Here is an 18,834-nt window from a genome sequence, read left to right on the forward strand (position 1 = left end):
TTACCTTAACAGTCTGTTAAATGTAATTCACAATCTGAAGAGAAATAGGTTCTTTCTACCAGTTGCAGTTTCTTTTCCCATTGGTAATGCAATAAAAGGTGCAGGAAATTCACACATAGCAGGCATCCACAAAAGCAGCTAGGTGTTTCTGTTTCTTTGACTGTATTGTTAAAATCCTCTTGGAAAAAGCAATTAGGAATTAAGATTTGTCTTAAAATCAAGTTCAAGTTGCCATTTTGCAGCTGTTCTTGTAGCATAAATAACAAATCCCCAGGAAATAAGCACAATGACCAATAGTATCTGAAAGAGAAACAGACAACGGAAATGAGACTGTTGCAAACATTAAACACCTGGATACCTGTGTATATTCATTTGTCAAAAAGACTTCAATTGACTGCAGTATGACCAGAATCGGTCTTGGCATCAGAAAGAACATAGTATCATACCAGTCTACTGCAAAAATCAAGATTGGGGGCATTTTTACTGTTATAGTTAATTTCTAATGGCCACTGAAATCAAGTCCTGATCAGTACTAGATGGACAGACACCACGAGACTTGTCTCCTTCATCACATAAAGCATCATATGCACGTACAATGCTCTATTAATACTGGTGAGAACATACCAATTGCTTTTAAGTAAAAGACAGAAAGGAGAAGACTGAAGTTTAAGTAACTCTGAACACAGCATAGAAGTAGGCAGGGCACAGATTGGTGCAGTGGTTAGTTCTACATCCTCACAGTTCCAGAGGCCCAGGTTTGAATCAAGTCCCAGTCGTTATATGTGTGGGGTTTTCACATTAACCTTGTGTCTGAAATGTTTTTTTTTTTCCTCCTACATCCCAAAGTCTTTTGTGTTAACTTAATTCATGTGATAGGAGAGGCCCTTATGGCAACCCTCTAGATTCAATATACACTATATGACTAAAAGATTTAAGAACACATAACCATCACACCTATGTAACATCCCATTTCAAAACTATGGGCATTAATATAGAGATGTTCCCCTCCTTGAAGCTACAATAGCCTCCATTCTTCTAGAAAGGCTTTCCACAAGATTTTGATGTGCATATTAGGGATTTTTTTTGCCCATTCAGCCAAAGCAGCACATGTGATGTCAGGTATTGATGTTAAATGAGAAAACCTGGCGTTACAATTCATCTTAAAGGTGTTCAAAAGGGTGGAGGTCCAGGCTCTGTGCAGGCCATCCACTTGTCGAACAATATCTGGCTTTGAGCACAGGGGCAGAGTCATGCTGGAATAATAAATGGCTTTCCCCAAACTGTTGCTGCAAAATGAGAAGTGCATAATTGTCGTAAATGTCTTTGTATGCTGTAGCATTAGCAGTACCCTTGACTAGAACCAAAGGGCCTTTCTCTAATCCTGAAAGAAAAGCCCCAGACCACTATACCTCATCCACCACACTTTACATTAGGCACTATGCACTCCAAAAGGTAGAGTTCTTCTGACATCTGCCAACCCCAGATTCATCCATCAGTCTGCCATATAGAGAAGCATGACTCATCACTCCAGAGAACATGTTTCCACTGCTCCCGAGTATGATGTTGGCATGCTTTACACCACCCCAACCAAAGCCTAGCATTGTATATAGTATACTTAGACTTGTGTGCTGCAGCTTATCCATGGGAATTTCATTTCCATTCTACTGCCAATCTTTGTCAATGGACAGTGCATGGTTATGTGATTTTATGTACCTGTTAACACCACCTGAACTCAATAATTTACAGGAGTGTTCACATACATCTGTCCATGTAGTGTACATACCACGCAGACCAGAAGTATGCCAAATAGCCTAACTGTAAATGAAGAAAATGAACTGTAAATTGAAGTGCAAAATATAAAACAGAGCCCCACTATCAAACTGATTACTGTACCTGCTGAAGTGCTGATGCACTGTCGAACCAGGTAGATGAGATGAATGCTCACTGTACTGGACTGGCACCCTACCCAGGGTTGGTTCTTGCCTGCATAGACCACAGCTCTATGTGATACTAGAACTGGATGAAACTGGCCTACAAATGGATATAAGGATATTAAAGAATATAATTTTTTTTTCTTTTACTATATGTAATGTGCTTAGAGCTACACTTCTTTATGAATACTATATGAATATATTTGCTAATATAGTCTTTGTGCATTACAAAGTCACAGGTGTACTGAGAATAGACAACATCCTAAAGACAGCAGGAAGGCAAATCAAAGATAATAATGAAATTTCCTGCCTGGTTTGATTAACCACAAATACTCCCTAAGGTCTTACTGACGGTAGGATCAGACTATGGTGAAAAACATAACTATACACTATAAGCATATAACAAGCTTTGATAAATACAAGACTATTCTATGGCATTGTTTATTAGCCATGGTTATACATAAAACATTCTTACCATTTGCGCTAAGTGTACCCTTCACTAGCTTTAATCTATGGCCGTGTTAAATACTTTTAAAGTAGCAGGTGGCATTTAACTTCAGCTTCTGTTTAGAATGAAAAAGTCAGCTCTTTGGATCTTTCACCATAGCTCATACTACTAGTAGTTTTGAATGTACATAAGAATATAAAAAGGCGGATCTTCATGAATTGACTTTTACAGTTCATCTTAGGTAAAACGTTAAGTAAACTAGTTTAAAAAAAGCGAAAGCTCAGCTCACTTGATTCCCTTTTCTGTACTTTTGCTGTGTTTTATCTATATAATGGGATAAAAATATGAATTCGGCCTAACAACCGCAATATATTGATTTATTATTCGCCTCAACACTTCAAAGAAAACGACAACATTTCAGTTGTAATTTGTCTGGAAACAGTAAACAATATATGATACTCACAAACATATAAATTCTCTCAAGCGCACGCCGACTAAAATAAATCATTTCAGGCTCTCGTTTAAGCTGTAAAAGGAAATAACTTGGAGCAAGCAGCTGGTATCACTATGGCAACTAGACAGGCGCCGGAGATGACCTTATAGGATAATTAATTTCCGGTTCCGTCTTTGCTGAGATTGACAGCCGAGTACCTGGCTGCAGGAGGTGGTAACTTTACAGCGCGTGTTCTCTCCCAGGGCCCGAGAAGGGTATGGCTGCAGATCGGAGACGTTATGGGTGACAGGCCCGGACCGCTCACGAACCCCAAAACGTTATTAGGAATCGACAAGCCCGTCGACATTCTTGTTAGCGTTTCTCTTTTAAATAGACAGAGCTGCTGTTTAGAAATACTGTATGTACATAGAAAGGATTTTAGTATATCAGGTGAATTACCGTATTTAGCCAGCAGAAATGACAGTTATTATTCCTACCTTAGAATGGATAAATTAGGTTAATAGAGCCGTTACCTTAAGAGACTCATCATTTTGAAGGATATAGATTAGGAAAAATCATGAAATCGAAACGATCTTTTTTGGAAGTATAACATGCAATAACTGGCTTTTATTTCAGTGATTTATTTTTTTTGCGGATTCGTGCTAGTAAAGCATTGTATGGAATTGAAAAAGCAGATGATTTTCCTAAATAATTTTTGTGTGGAACAGTATTATACTTTGAGGTTATTTTAAACTGCTCATTTAAAAACCAATTTTTAGGGAATGGCAAAACATTTGGGAGAACAATGATAAAGAAAGGCATTTGTTTCAGTTCAAGCTTCTAATAAGGGGAAAGAGTTAATGGTGTCCTCGAGTTAGAAAGGTCAGGTTGGGGATCATGCACTGGTACAGCACCTTGCCAGACCCACAACACGATGAAACAGCTCGGGTTGGCAACCCCACAGTGAGACACATGGTACAGTCCCACCCCCCCCCCGAAATGGCCATCTTATCTGCCACAGCAAGGGGTTACAAGGGCATCCCCTTGGCCTGGTCCAGCTGCTTGTGTCCTCAATAATGAGAATCCTGTGAACTGGATCACCCTCAGAATCATGCCACATGGCCATAGTGCCATAACCGATGCTCCCTCAAAATGCAAATAATGTGCCTATTTTGGGCTTCATGAGCAAGTGCTCATTCATCACAAAATCAACTGAGCGGTACCCAAGGATTCTTTGAAGATAGATAGATAGAGACAAAGTACTGAAGGAGTCCAGTCTTCGTCTCAGAGCACTGGATAAGCGTCCTTGTCTCACAACAAAACAGGAAGCACCAATAGTCTATAAAGACTTGGACCTTCTTTCTTTTGCTAAGATATTGGGAGCACCACACATCCCTTTCTAATGACCTCATGAACCCACCCATGCTCTCCCAATTTATATACAGTACTGACTTTATAGGAAGAATCACTAGAGATATGAATGTCACTGCCGAGGTGAGTAAACTTCTTGACAAGGTTGACAATCCCTCTGCAGACAACAACAACATTTATTTATATAGCACATTTTCATACAAATGATGTAGCTCAAAGTGCTTTATATGGTGAAGAAATAGACAAAATAAATAAGAAAATAGAATTATGGAACACTAATTAACATAGAATAAAAGTAAGGTTCGATGGCCAGGGAGGACAGAAAAAACAAAAAAAATTCAGGGTTCACATGGAAGAACTTGATGATGACAGTCATGTGGACTTCTGGCCTTTAATCCATTAATGTAGGGACATCACGGTGCTTTGATCGGGTGGTGGTGGCACAGATTGCCACCACAGAAAAATGGAAAAAGAACAGCAGAGGAAGTAGGGGTTAGTACGGATTACGGAGCCACCAGGAATGATAATGATAATTAAATGCAAATACAGAGTTTCAGGATTAAACTAAGATGAAGCTATTAGAAAGTCATGTTAAAATAATGAGCTGTGCTCATTAGCCTGGCGAATTCCTATTCGCAAGCTATTCCAGATTTTAGGTGCATAACAGCAGAAGGCTACCTCACCAATTCTTTTAAGTTTAGCTCTTGGAATTATAACAAGACACTCATTTGAAGATCCAAGGTTACGATTTGGAGTGTAAGGTGAAAGACATTCTGAAATATAGGATGGAGCGAGATTATTTAAGGCTTTGTAAACCATCAGCAGTGTTTTAAAGTCAATTCTAAATGACACATGTAACCAATGTAGTGACATCAAAACTGGAGAGATGTGCTCGGATTTGCTTTTCCTAGATAAGATTCTAGCAGCTGCAATCTGCACGAGTTGCAATCGATTGATGTCTTTTTTGGGTAGTTCTGAATGGAGTGCGTTACAGTAATCTGGCCGACTGAAAAAAAAGCGTGAACTAATATCTCAGCATCTTGCAATGTTATAAGAGGTCTAACTTTTGCTGTATTTCTTAAGTGATAAAATGCTGTCCTAGTAATCTGATTAATATGCGATTTAAAATTCAGGTCAGAGTCAATAGTTACCCCTAAATTCTTTACCTCCGTTTTGACTTTTAATCCTAATGCATCAAGTTTATTTCTAATAACCACATTATATCCATTTTTGCCAATCACTATTTTTGTCACAGACAGACACAGTACTGATGGCTGTGCCCAAAAGATCATTAAAGACCTGGATCCTGGTTTTTATCCAGGACACTCGCAAGCCCCGACACTCAGATGCTTGGTCAGTCTCTCGAGCGCCCTGATCAGAGCCAGCAAAGTCAAGATCAGTGAATTTCACTTCAACAACAGATGTCCCACAGCCGCTGGACCCCAAAACCTTGCCCAACACACAGTCCATGCAAGCATTGAACAGAGTGGGAACAAGAACACACCCCTGACAAACCCCAGAATAAACTGGGAAAAACACAGAGGCTCTGCCTCCACTCTGCATAGCACTCACCGTACCAATGTACAGGCCAGCCATGATATGATATAGCAACTTTGGGGGTATTCTGCAAAGTCTCAGGATGTCCCACAGGTCAGCTCAATCAACTGAGTTGGACGCTTTACGAAAATCAACAAAGGCTGCAAAGAAACTCTGCTGATATTTGCGTTTGTGCTCCATGAGTGCCAGGATGCAGTCGATGGTAGGTTTCTTAGATGTATAACCAGACTGCTCTGGTCACTGCTAGGTAAGCAAGTGATCACGGATCTTATTGAGGATGACCCTAGCAAGGACCTTACCCAACACTGAGAGCAGTGTTATTCCCCTACAGTTTTCCACAGAACAGTACAGGTGATCACTCTTCCTTTCCAGATAGGGACAACAAGTCCCATTTTCCAGTCCGTTGGGATGACACAAGTCTCCCGAATGGAACCAAAGATTGCTTGCAATGCCAGGAGGACAGCCTTACCACCAGCCTGGAAAAGTACTCCCTGGATACCTAGATCCCTGCAGCCTTCCCTACCCTCAGCTGGTTTACCAACTGTGCAATCTCAGTGAGATTGGGTGATTCACAGTTAATTGAAGGATCAGCCACAAGAACCCAGAGATGTCCGATGTCCGAGCCAGAGAATCAACTTTAAACAGCTGCTTAAAGTAGCCAGCCCAGCGGGTCACAATTGCAGTGTAATTCATAAGGTCCATTCCATCAACCGCCCTGACTGCTATTCTCCAAGGAACACAGACCCATGGGGACTGACACAATCCTCATAGCCAGTCCTGTCAGTGCCAGTGGTCTCATTGAAATCACCCATAACCAGAGGAGTGTCACCTTGCGGGCACCCATCAACTACCGAACAAAGCTTAAATGAAGTGTCTCCCTCACCAAGACATCACTCACTGCAGTCAGAGCATACACTGAGACAACAGACAAGGCTCCCAGAGAGTGAGTTAGAAAGAAAGAAATTATTTTGAATAGATAAAGGCTTGGCATGTTATTCTGAATCTAAACTGTTATTATAGGGGCATGCATAAAACATGGAAATAGAAGCAATTTGATAGTAAAGAAACATGAAACTCTACATAGTCTTGTGTTTGAAATGTAGTAAGGTAAGACAAAAGATAATTGGTAAATTTAAACAAAAAGAACACCCCTTTAGCAATTTAAAAAGATGTAGTTAATAATATAATCAAAAGTAAGAGTCTATTTTTTAAATTCTTTACTGAATATTTAAAAGATACAGAAATGTATAAACACTCTAGAAGTATAAGAAATGGTAAGTAAAATAAGTTAGAATCTCCATCCAGAAGATGGCAGTAATGGATCATCATTAGCATTTAATTCTTGATAATTTTGTTTTTATTTGGACTAAATTGTTTTGGTGTCATCTTGAGTAATCTTATTGAGATGACTGTCAGTGGTGATGTTTGCCTAAAGAACATGGATGCTTTGTTTATTTGTGATGGCACTGCAGAATATAAAAGTTATTATACCTTCAGTTTATTTATTACTCATAGAAAATTCTACGACACCTAATTTTACACAATTCAAAACAGAGATTGTTCATTTTTTAAATATATTTTTAACTGAATCTTTTCTGAGGTCTGTAAATTAGACATTAAAAATTAAAATATTCCTTTTTTTAATTTGGAAGAAATAACACCTTTTAACATTGAAATGTGACTATTATTACTTACAATCAAAATCTCATCTCATAAGAATCCACATATCATTTCTGTTAATAGAGTTGGAATGGACTAGCAGCCAAGTCAGGGTTGATTTCTAGCCTTGCAACTGATGGTTTCCCAACAAATCACTAAATAGATTTATGAAATTCATTCATCAGCACATTATTGGGACTGATAGAATTAGAATTACCTACTGAATGATTTGAAATGTAAAGTTCATTAATTTTGCTATTTGTTGTAGCAATTTTATGCACAGAGGCTGGTAAAGTGGTTAGTGCTGTTGTCTCACAGTTCCAGAGTCATGGGTTTTAATCTCAACCAAAGTCACTGGCACTGTGAGTTTAGCATATTCTCTTGTTTTCTTTCCACATAACAAACATGTTCTTATTAGTGTAATTAGCATTTCTACACTCAGTGTTTGCAGGTGGTAGTAACCTACAATGGGCTGGTGACCTGTACTGGAGGGATAGGCGTTGGCCATAGTGATCATGACCTAGGTTAAGCTGTTTGAATAATGGGTGACCAAAATCAGCACAATCATTTTTACAGCCAAATCATTGATCTTCTGAAACTGCATTCTCCATTAGATGGTCACAGAGAATAAATTGTAATGCAGTCATGTAAAGTACATGGCAACACAGAACAGTGGTTCCCAGGTTCAGTCCCCGGGGCTTCCCATTGCTGCAGTTTTTTTTCTTTTTTAATTCAACTAATTTCAAGATTAGTACATCATTCTTACTTTTAATTGATCTCATTGTCTAGTAAACTATTCTTTTATATTATCTTAGTGTAAGAATTCAGAAATATTTGTATATTTGTTAAAACCTTAAATTCTTACATTTTCCTTGCTGTTTTCTTTTTATATCATCCTTCTCTATAGAGTCTGTTCCCTTAATTGTATTCCGATGCTGACAACACCGAATGCTAAAGGGAGCAATTACTTCAGTACCATATTCACCTGCCATTGTATTTGTAAGAAATGTTTCAAAATGAGCAGGCAAGTAAAATTGGCAATGAAGTAATTGGGTCTTTTAAATATTCAGTGCTGTTTGCACCAGTGTTTGCCTTGCTCATTGATAATCATCAGCAGGATACAATTAAGAGAGCAAATTCTACAGAGATGGGTCAATTACAATGAAAATGGCCCAAGAAACAAAATCATTTAATGCTTTGGCAACAAATACAAATATTTATACATTTTTCTTAGAAATTTTTGTTAGTCAAATCCCTAAACAATGAGATCTATGAAAAGTATGATTGACACACTTGTTGTGAAACAGGTAGAAATCTAAATCTGCAACCATGTGGGTCTTCTAGGGCTGAACGTGAAAATCACTAACTTAGAGTTCGGCCACTGCCAGTGTGAAATTTGTACATTTTCCGGTTTTCTTTAAGTATTTCAGTTTTCTCCATTATCTAAAACACAAACAATGTGTATTAATATTAGACACTAAAAGGTGGGTATGTGCACAGACCTTCCAGGGCTGGATTTAGAAAATGGATGTATGTTTGCCAAATAAAAACATAAATTATGATATAAGTATTTCAAATATGTGCATTATTATTTATACTATACTGTAATGAAAACAAATACAAAATAAAGTGTATTTGAGTTGCATATGTTTTCTAATGTAAACGTGGCCTTCCTATGAAACTAACTGATCAGTCAGCAAAAACATCATATGTGGAGATAATGGCATTTAAAATAGAGGCTTTTATAATAAAAGGTTTGTTTTGTATTTCTGTTTCCAATTCAAATCTATACATTAAAGCCAAATATCAAAGGGTGTAACTGTATTACCAAATGTAAACGTATTTATTTTATCTCCAACTGCATAAATTACTATTTAATTAATTGTATCCAAATGCTGATAATTATGCAATAGTCTGTTCAAAATTAGAATTAGATGCACTGAGTATCCTCACATGCATATACAGTTAGGTCCATAAATATTTGGACAGAGACAACTTTTTTCTAATTTTGGTTCTGTACATTACCACAGTGAATTTTAAATGAAACAACTCCGATGCAGACTTTCAGCTTTAATTCAGTGGGGTGAACAAAACGATTGCATAAAAATGTGAGGCAACTAAAGCATTTTTTTAACACAATCCCTTCATTTCAGGGGCTCAAAAGTAATTGGACAATTGACTCAAAGGCTATTTCATGGGCAGGTGTGGGCAAGTCTGTCGTTATGTCATTATCAATTAAGCAGATAAAAGGCCTGGGGTTGATTTGAAGTGTGGTGCTTGCATGTGGAAGATTTTGCTGTGAACAGACAACATGTGGTCAGAGGAGCTCTCCATGCAGGTGAAAGAAGCCATCCTTAAGCTGCGAAAACAGAAAAAACCTATCCGAGAAATTGCTACAATATTACGAGTGGCAAAATCTACAGTTTGGTACATCCTGAGAAAGAAAGCAAGCACTGGTGAATTCAGCAACGCAAAAAGACCTGGACATCCACGGAAGACAACAGTGGTGGATGATCGCAGAATCATTTCCATGGTGAAGAGAAACCCCTTCACAACAGCCAATCAAGTGAACAACACTCTCCGGGGGGTAGACGTATCGATATCCAAGTCTGCCATAAAGAGAAGACTGCATGAAAGTAAATACAGAGGGTGCACTGCAAGGTGCAAGCCACTCATAAGCCTCAAGAATAGAAAGGTTAGATTGGACTTTGCTAAAGAACATCTAAAAAAGATGGAAAAAGAATAGAGAAACATTCTTTGGACAGATGAAAACCAAGATCAACCTCTACCAGAATGATGGCAAGAAAAAAGTATGGAGAAGGCGTGGAACAGCTTATTATCCAAAGCATACTACATCATCTGTAAAACACGGTGGAGGCAGTGTGATGGTTTGGGTGTACATAGCTGCCAGTGGCACTGGGACACTAGTGTTTATTGATGATGTGACACAGGACAGAAGCAGCCAAATGAATTCTGAGGTGTTCAGAGACATACTGTCTCCTCAAATCCAGCTAAATGCAGTCAAATTGATTGGGCGGCGTTTCATGATACAGATGGACAATGACCCAAAACATACAGCCAAAGCAACTCAGGAGTTTATTAAAGCAAAGAAGTGGAAAATTCTTGAATGGCCAAGTCAGTCACCTGATCTTAACCCAATTGAGCATGCATTTCACTTGTTGAAGACTAAACTTCAAACAGAAAGGCCCACAAACAAACAGCAACTGAAAGCCGCTGCAGTAAAGGCCTGACAGAGCATTAAAAAGGAGGAAACCCAGCATCTGGTGATGTCCACGAGTTCAAGACTTCAGGCTGTCATTGCCAGCAAAGGGTTTTCAACCAAGTATTAGAAATGAACATTTTATTTCCAGTTATTTAATTTGTCCAATTACTTTTGAGCCCCTGAAATGAAGGGATTGTATTAAAAAAATGCTTTAGTTGCCTCACATTTTTATGCAATTGTTTTGCTCACCCCACTGAATTAAAGCTGAAAGTCTGCACTTCAACTGCATCTGAGTTGTTTCATTTAAAATTCATTGTGGTAATGTACAGGACCAAAATTAGAAAAAAGTTGTCTCTGTCCAAATATTTATGGACCTAACTGTAGCTACTTTATAGTTAAGTGATTCTACCTGACCCATGCTTCTTAAAATCTTTTCACACACAGTATTAGTTTATGTGTCCTGTGTTTTCATGACACACACATTGATCCCTTTAATGCTAAACTTAATTTTATATGATCTCTAGGCATTGTTTCCTATCTGATGCATTCATTTATGACAGCACTGTACCCAACTGTGAAAGAACTATTTAGAAATGTAATGCTAAATGTCAGACTAATAAAGGCCTCAAATATCCCCATGAGCATTTCAGTGAATTTAGCAAACTGCAGTGGCCTCCCTAGTCATCACATTAAAATGCAGTTTAGCATTTGTGGGGTGAGATGAAGCAAGCTATTTGAATATAAATATTTCTTGTAAATTCATGCTTAGATTTCTGTTTTTATTTATGTTTTTTCAAATAATTTATATATTGTCATAATGGTATGAACTTGCTAACAAATGTCTACATTTTGTTTTTTTATTTCTTGAATGAGCAATAAGTAAAATGTGTTAGATGTCTCTGTTTAATCTTCTTCTTCTTTCGGCTGCTCCCATTCGGGGTTGCCACAGTGGATCATCCAAAATTGTTAATAATACCTAAACTGAAAGTGTTTAAAAATTCTAATTTAAAGTACTAGTTTAAAGTTCTTCTGTGAAGGGTTATATTTGTTGTCTTGTGTGCATTTTAGAGATTATAAGTAATGTACATTCTATCATGTGATTCAAACAATATTTGAACCTTAGATAATTTCTGTATTTTTCTAAAGTGTGGTAAGCTCATCTAATGATGTACAGTAAGTTATGTACTGTTTGGTTGATAAATTGGCAAACTGTACACATACTGTACCCCTGCCTTAATTCTCTAACCTCCAAGAGCTTCCTAAAGTGTTCTGTGCACGAGCCACATGCCTTTGAATTATGTCACAGGGAACTGTGGCAAGCAGCGACAGAGGCGTCGGCCGCTGGAGGGCTGTAGCCAGACTCTGTTGAGAATAAAACCCTCTTTACTGATATGACATTCAGTCTCAGTTCTTCTACAGACATAGTTGATATAATTAATCATTTTAGTACTTATTGGACTATAAAATTGACTTATTTAATCACAGTTCTCTATCATTTTTACAGTATATAGTTTCATTTGTTTTTTGCAGTAATTTTTTCATTGATCCTGCATTATTCTGTCATATGAATTGCTTGTTTAGTACATGCATTCATTTTCCAACCCGCTGAATCCGAACACAGGGTCATGGGGGTCTGCTGGAGCCAATCCCAGCCAACACAGGGCGCAAGGCAGGGAACAAATCCCGGGCAGGATGCCAACCCACCGCAGGACACACACACACACCCACACACTAGGGCCAATTTAGAATCGCCAATCGACCTAACCTGCATGTCTTTGGACTGTGGGAGAAAACTGGAGCACCCAGAGGAAACCCACGCAGACACGAGGAGAACATGCAAACTCCACGCAGGGAGGACCTAGGAAGCGAACCCTGGTCTCCTTACTGTGAGGCAGCAGCGCTACCACTGCGCCACTGTTCCGCCCTTGCGTATTCCACTGTTTAAAAGTATTGATGTTATTTGTTTTTGTATATTATTGATATTTTGGTTTATCACTGCACTGCCATTTTGTGGTCAGTCTTTTTCACCCTCACTTTCATGAGTGTGGTGATGACATCCATTGCCAGTCACACGACTTGTCAGTGTCAGGACACATGATGCCATTATGTGATTATAAAAAATAATAGCATGCTCTGACTTAAGGCTAAGATCTGGATCCAATTAAGTAATAAGAGAAAGTATTGAAGAAAAGGATCTTCCTCTTCTTTCAAACTACTCCCGTTAGGGGTTGCCACAGCGGATCATCATCTTCCATATATTTTTGTCCTCTGCATCTTGTTCTGTTACACCCATCACCTGCATGTCCTCTCTCACCACAATTACAAATAGGACCTTTTTGCTTTTTTTTAAGTAAATTTTAGCTTTTCACTTGCAGTTTGATACTCAGCTTCTTGCATTTTCTTAGGTACTTTTATCCTCACTGGATTACTAAATATTCTTGCTGGTTTCCCCTAAAGAAAGCACCTTATTTCTTGATATAATATTAAACAATTAAGTTCCTCAGAAACCTGCCAATTAGTACAACAGTGTTTTAATGGCCTAGTAAATGATACTGAAACATGCACAGACACCAGGGGCTAGAGACTTATCCACCTTATGCATTCATATGGTTAGGAGTTTCAACTAATTGATGATCTTCTTGATTGTCGCTGTGCATTCCTGTGTCTTTCTTATTCTTGCATTCTATATCCTGGATTTTGTGTTGCATGCATATGAACCATTGCATTTGTCTGCTGTACGATTTCAGTATTATTTCTTGTAGGTCAGTGTGGTTCAGCGTCTTATTTTCTTATGGGAGGGGGGTGTATGACCCAACAAGATGCTAGATATAAACAACAGTAAATTTTCTGTGCAATTTTCAGCATGCATCTCTCCATCTTTGTTGTTCTTGCATTCTGCATCCCGCACTTGACTTTCAGCAGATGGCACTGCACCTATTGTTCTTATTCTTCCTATCTTGGTGTTCTTCAGCACATAATCAACATTTGCAGTTTGCTTGATGTTCAGCAGATGTTGATGCTTTTCTTTTTATTCCCAGCATATCACTTCATTTTGTGTTCACTTTCCCATTATAAACCCATGATCATAGGTCACTTTACTGAGGTTGCCACTATTCTGCCTGATGGCAAAAAAGGACCAGTAAATGAAGCGTTTGTCAAACCAGAAATGAGTCAAAACCATAAAGACCAAGTCATAAACACCATAGGCTAATCGTAATCCAGATATCAATGTCAGAGAGAGATATGGTAGAATTGGAAACCAGGAAACAGAGAAAGAATGCGTATTTAATTTGATAGTTTTAATCTCACTATCGAATGAATCTATGCATCACATTTAAAGGGTCAAGCTGTTGACGCAAGGTACAGTGTGCTGGAGCCATGTGCTGGTAATGGGAATAATAACCTGGTGGCACCTGATTGATAAACAAAATAATTAAAGAAACACATCTGGTTTTAGAACATGTTTCAGTTCCTCTCATTCTAAAGAGACATGTATTTTCTTTCATTTTGAATCATCCTGTGTGGACAACTTTCCCGAGCAGCAACTCTTATTCTACTAATATACCAATACTTTGAAAACACTATGTTTACTAATTTAAGTGTATGGGAAGTCCCCTATTCAATGCAAATTGTCATGTACAGTAGTTCCTGTGATCATCAAACTAATTTCTAAGGCAAGCAATTAAGTGAAAACCAGAAACTTATTCATGAGAATTTTCTTGTATGTAGAAAAGCCACTATCATATCTCCGGTTTCACCTGATCTGTTGGGTATGAGCAGTTCCTGTAGATGTAAATGTCTGATAAGCCAGTGGTTCAAGGTTTACACACTGATTTATTAAAGACAGTTCATTATGAATCATTTATTACTCATCTTCTTTATTTTAGCTTCTAAAAGGTCAGTTGTGTAGCACATTATTTTACATAAGTTAAATTGTGTGTGTAACTTTTCCAAATAACATGATTAACTGCAGAGCAATACTTTTTATGATGTTTCTCTTGATTTGTAATTTATTTTGTTTGCAGCTGATACACTCATATAGGTATATGCTGTGTTTCTATAGCTAAATTAATTTAATCATACAATAAAGTTTTGAGCATCCTAGACATTAAAAGACAATACATTTGGGACCCCTAGATACATGAATCTCACCTCATGATGATAATAGACAGTGTTTTTTGCAAGGTAACATTTCATGTGTCTCATGCACACAAACAGAACTTTAATAAATTACTTAAGCATGCTGTGTTCAAATTATCATACTTGGATTTGCTGTTTTATTTTTATGAAAGTTTCCATCTCTTTCAAGCTTCTTGAGCTTTTTTATGTATAATGTTGCACTTGTTTTTTGATGATAATGATTTGCCTTTGAGAGTTAGTTCCTTGTTCTTCACATGCCCGCTTTTGGCTATCTTACTGTCTTCCTAGATCTGTCTGTCAAGTGTTGCCCTATTTATATAAATCCATGTTGCTATTGGCTTTTAGTGTCCAATGCATTTACCTACATCCTGACACTCACACATAACCTGAGCTCAGAACTCCACAGCAAGACAGAATTTAATTAGACAATTCAACTCCACATATGAAAGCCTATTAAAAGAAAAATAGCATATTTTAGAAGAATATAGAATAATAAGCATTAACATTTTTTTCCACCATGAAACCAGAAAAAAACTCTGCCCTCAGGTGTTGTTGTACAATGACAAATGCAGCATTTATTTTTAAGCCAAGCAGGACCTCTCAGCTAGAACTGTCATCTGTAAAAATAAAATAGTATATGATAGCAGGATAACTCAGATTCCTCATTACTTACTTAAGGCTAAAGACGTACTGAAGCTAAAACATTCTCTGCTATTAAATATTCAAAATCGGCAATCTTCTCTCCTAAAATGCTAATGACAACATCACCATTTTCACAAAATTATACCAAGGCATACATTTAGAAATTGAAAGAAAAGTGTCATTCTTCTATTGTGACAAACGGGATAAATGATAGAATTTCTTCAAGGGTGTGCCATTAAGGGGAACTCCATTGAGGTGCTTTTTATTATTAGGTGTTGTTGGTTTTTAGCTATAATATTACCATTGTTTTCATGTGAAGTAAAAATGACAAAATAGGATTCATCCATCCATCCATTATCCAACCCCCTATATCCTAACTACAGGGTCACGGGGGTCTGCTGGAGCGAATCCCAGCCAACACAGGGCGCAAGGCAGGAAACAAACTCCAGGCAGGGTGCCAGACCACCGCAGGGCACATGCACACACACACCAATCACAAACAAGGGACAAGTTAGAATTGCCAATGCACCTAACCTGCATGTCTTTGGACTGTGGGAGGAAACCCACGCAGACATTGGAAGAACATGCAAACTCCACGCAGGGAGGACCTGGGAGGTGACCCCAGGTCTCCCAACTGCGAGGCAGCAGCGCTACCCACTGTGCCACCGTGCCACCCCAAAATAGGATTCAGTTCAACTAAATATACTGAAACTAAAAAACAAAAGAAAAAAATCAATTGAAAAAGAAAGAATATTTCTCTGAGGTTTCTTTTATTATCTAAATTAGAAGAAATGATTAGAGCTAACAGGTAATCAAAAATGAATAGAAAGTGGTCAGTATCGTGTTCCTATTCTTAACCACCAGAGATATTAATTGTTATATTGCCTTTTTGTGACTTCACCAGGAAAACAACAGTGTTTCTGGTTTGCAGTTAATGTTAAATGGACTCTTACAGGGTTTAACATTGAGAAAATGCGAAATTTGCTGTTTTGAAAGCTCCTGTAGGGCTATGGAAAGTGTACAGTCAGAAAATCATTTCTACAAGATATTAGGAGAAAATAAAGGAAAGAGAAGTGTTTTAATTGATAAACATGCCTTTGTATTTAGAGCACCACTTGAATAGATATCTGTTTCTTTTTCATTTATTTTCTCTCTCTCTCTCTCTGATAAGAGAGACTAAGTTTCACTAGCCCTATTACAGAAAGCTGAATTCTTCATTAAATAATGAGACCGTAAATTTGGTTTACTTGATACAGTGAAAGACGTCTGCTTTAACTCAGACTTCTCTGAGATTCAGTCTCGGGTCCTTGAGAAGCATTTTCCTGTATTTGATATTTCAAACTATCTACTCAGGATCTGTCTCCATCCTACATATTGATCTCTGTATGACAATAATTATAGCAAGTACTGACATGTCTTGCACAAGAAACACTCTGGTGAATGCCAGTTTTTCCAATAAACAGAAAGATGTAATCTGTAAAATGCAGGAAACATGTTTGCAGTTAATACTATCAACTCATAGTGAACAAATAATAAACAACAGTTAACTTGAATTTAAACTTGTGATATTTGTTAGAGGAGATGCACTATCACAGCTCAAGGATATTTTCTTCAAATCCTGACCTGACCTGTCTCTGTATTCCCTGTTTTCAAAGAGTTTGTTTATTATTTAGCACCCGCATTCCAAAGACATAGAGGGTTGGGTGGTTACTGTGTCTAAACTGGTTATGATAACATAAGAAAAAATTAGGGCTGTCCCCAAAACTCCTTATTAGGCCTGAGACCTGCACTCTCAAAAAAATATGCTAACCTTATTCAAAGAGGGAGAGGTGAACTATAAAAACCCTTACCCAAATAGAAAGCAAAACTATAATATTTATTGTTTAAATTTTATATTCTGAATATGGGCACAAAACATTACAATGGATTCAGAATGTATTCTGTCTCCTTCCTTTTCTTCATACTTTTTTGGGTTATAGATTTAATTTTCAAAGGATAAATTTGTCATATTTGCTGATCAACCTACAGTTAATATTCCATAATGGCAAAGTGTATACATACTTTCAGAAAGTTTTGCAAATTTATTAAAAGTCAGAAAATGAAATCTGTTATTCATATAAGAATCTGAACCCTTAATTTGGTACATTGTAGAAGCCCCTTTAGCTTATAGAAGCCCCATTTGGCTTGTGGTAGAAATCAAACATATTAAAGATAAAACTTATCCTCTAATCAGACAAGTCTGATAAAACCTTTTGGTCAGTAATCTGGATTTATTTCATAATTTATTACTTTTGAGCTATTGCTTGAACAGGGAGCATTTTTCTAGAGCATGATCAGAACGGTCCAAGAAAACAAAGGATAGCGGTTCATTTTATAAACTATTAAATTTACATACAGTGTCAAACAATGCATACATTTACTCTGATTGGTTCATTGGTTTACACCCAAATAATCTATATAAAACTAGCCGACGGCCGCCGTAGCATACGGCGGTGTAAGAATAGGAACGGAAAATGGTGATAAAGGAATTCAGAAATCAAGAAGAAATAAATACTTCTTGAAAGGCGCAGTGTGCATGTAGAATTTCCGGCCAAGCAGGATTACATGTGAAAGTGATAAATAAATCAGGCTTTCCGAATTTACGTACGATAGCCATGGTATCCTGATAGTTTTGTTGCATGTATCTTGGACTTCCTGGAAATGTGGACGGTAATATGATCATTTTGCCTACACGTACGTTGTTATTTTCAGCGTTTGCTTGCAGTGCGTCTGATAGTTCGACGCGCAGATCTTGTTGATGTAATCTGAGATAGTCGAGACGTGCGCCCTGTATTTTAACATACGCATCTACAACGTACTGTTGGAATAGTTTGCCGCTGGAGTGCAAAATACTAAATGTATTCCTCATTGCTAATCATAGGATCGCAATTTATATTGAGTGTGGAAATCTGTTTACAGGAGTTGCCTAGAGATAGATGCAAATGTCCCTTTCGGCAGGTGGTTTGCCATCTTCTCCGACAAAAATCGCTGAAACATCGGTGTGACATGTCGGGGCATTATATCGTCGTAAATCCTGCCTAGGGTTTTCCTTGAAAACCATTCGAACAGATGCTGTTGGATTGGACTGAGCGATTTCATGCATGTGTTTGTATGATTTAGCGAATGGGTTGATGGTTCTGAGCATGGAATCTAGCTGGAGAAGTACATTTTCTCTGCATGCAGAGTTTGCTTTATTTTGTAAGCGTACTTCAGTAGCTTGTGCTGTGTCAAAAACATACAACTGTCCATATCCTGGAGAAGTAGAAGTGTTAGCGTATAGTGGAGAGATTTGGTGATAAATTTGCCCGTGTATTTTAAAACAGTATGGTCCGTGGACAGGAGGTTGAGTTATCTATGCACCCATCGAAGCATGGAAGCAAACGCTAGAGAA

The 18,834-nt window shown here is 37.7% G+C and overlaps 1 long non-coding RNA gene across 1 annotated transcript; it reads right to left on the reverse strand.

The window, feature by feature from the left end:
* On the reverse strand, positions 1 to 3,004 carry LOC114654580 (uncharacterized). The gene is made up of 2 exons (XR_003716729.2): positions 2,843 to 3,004; positions 1 to 300 (listed from the first exon to the last, which is right to left on the reverse strand). It is a non-coding gene; the product is annotated as an uncharacterized LOC114654580 (long non-coding RNA).
* Positions 3,005 to 18,834: the final 15,830 nt, after the last annotated feature.

This window comes from Erpetoichthys calabaricus, chromosome 7, assembly GCF_900747795.2.
Source record: "Erpetoichthys calabaricus chromosome 7, fErpCal1.3, whole genome shotgun sequence".
Lineage (NCBI taxonomy): Eukaryota > Metazoa > Chordata > Cladistia > Polypteriformes > Polypteridae > Erpetoichthys > Erpetoichthys calabaricus.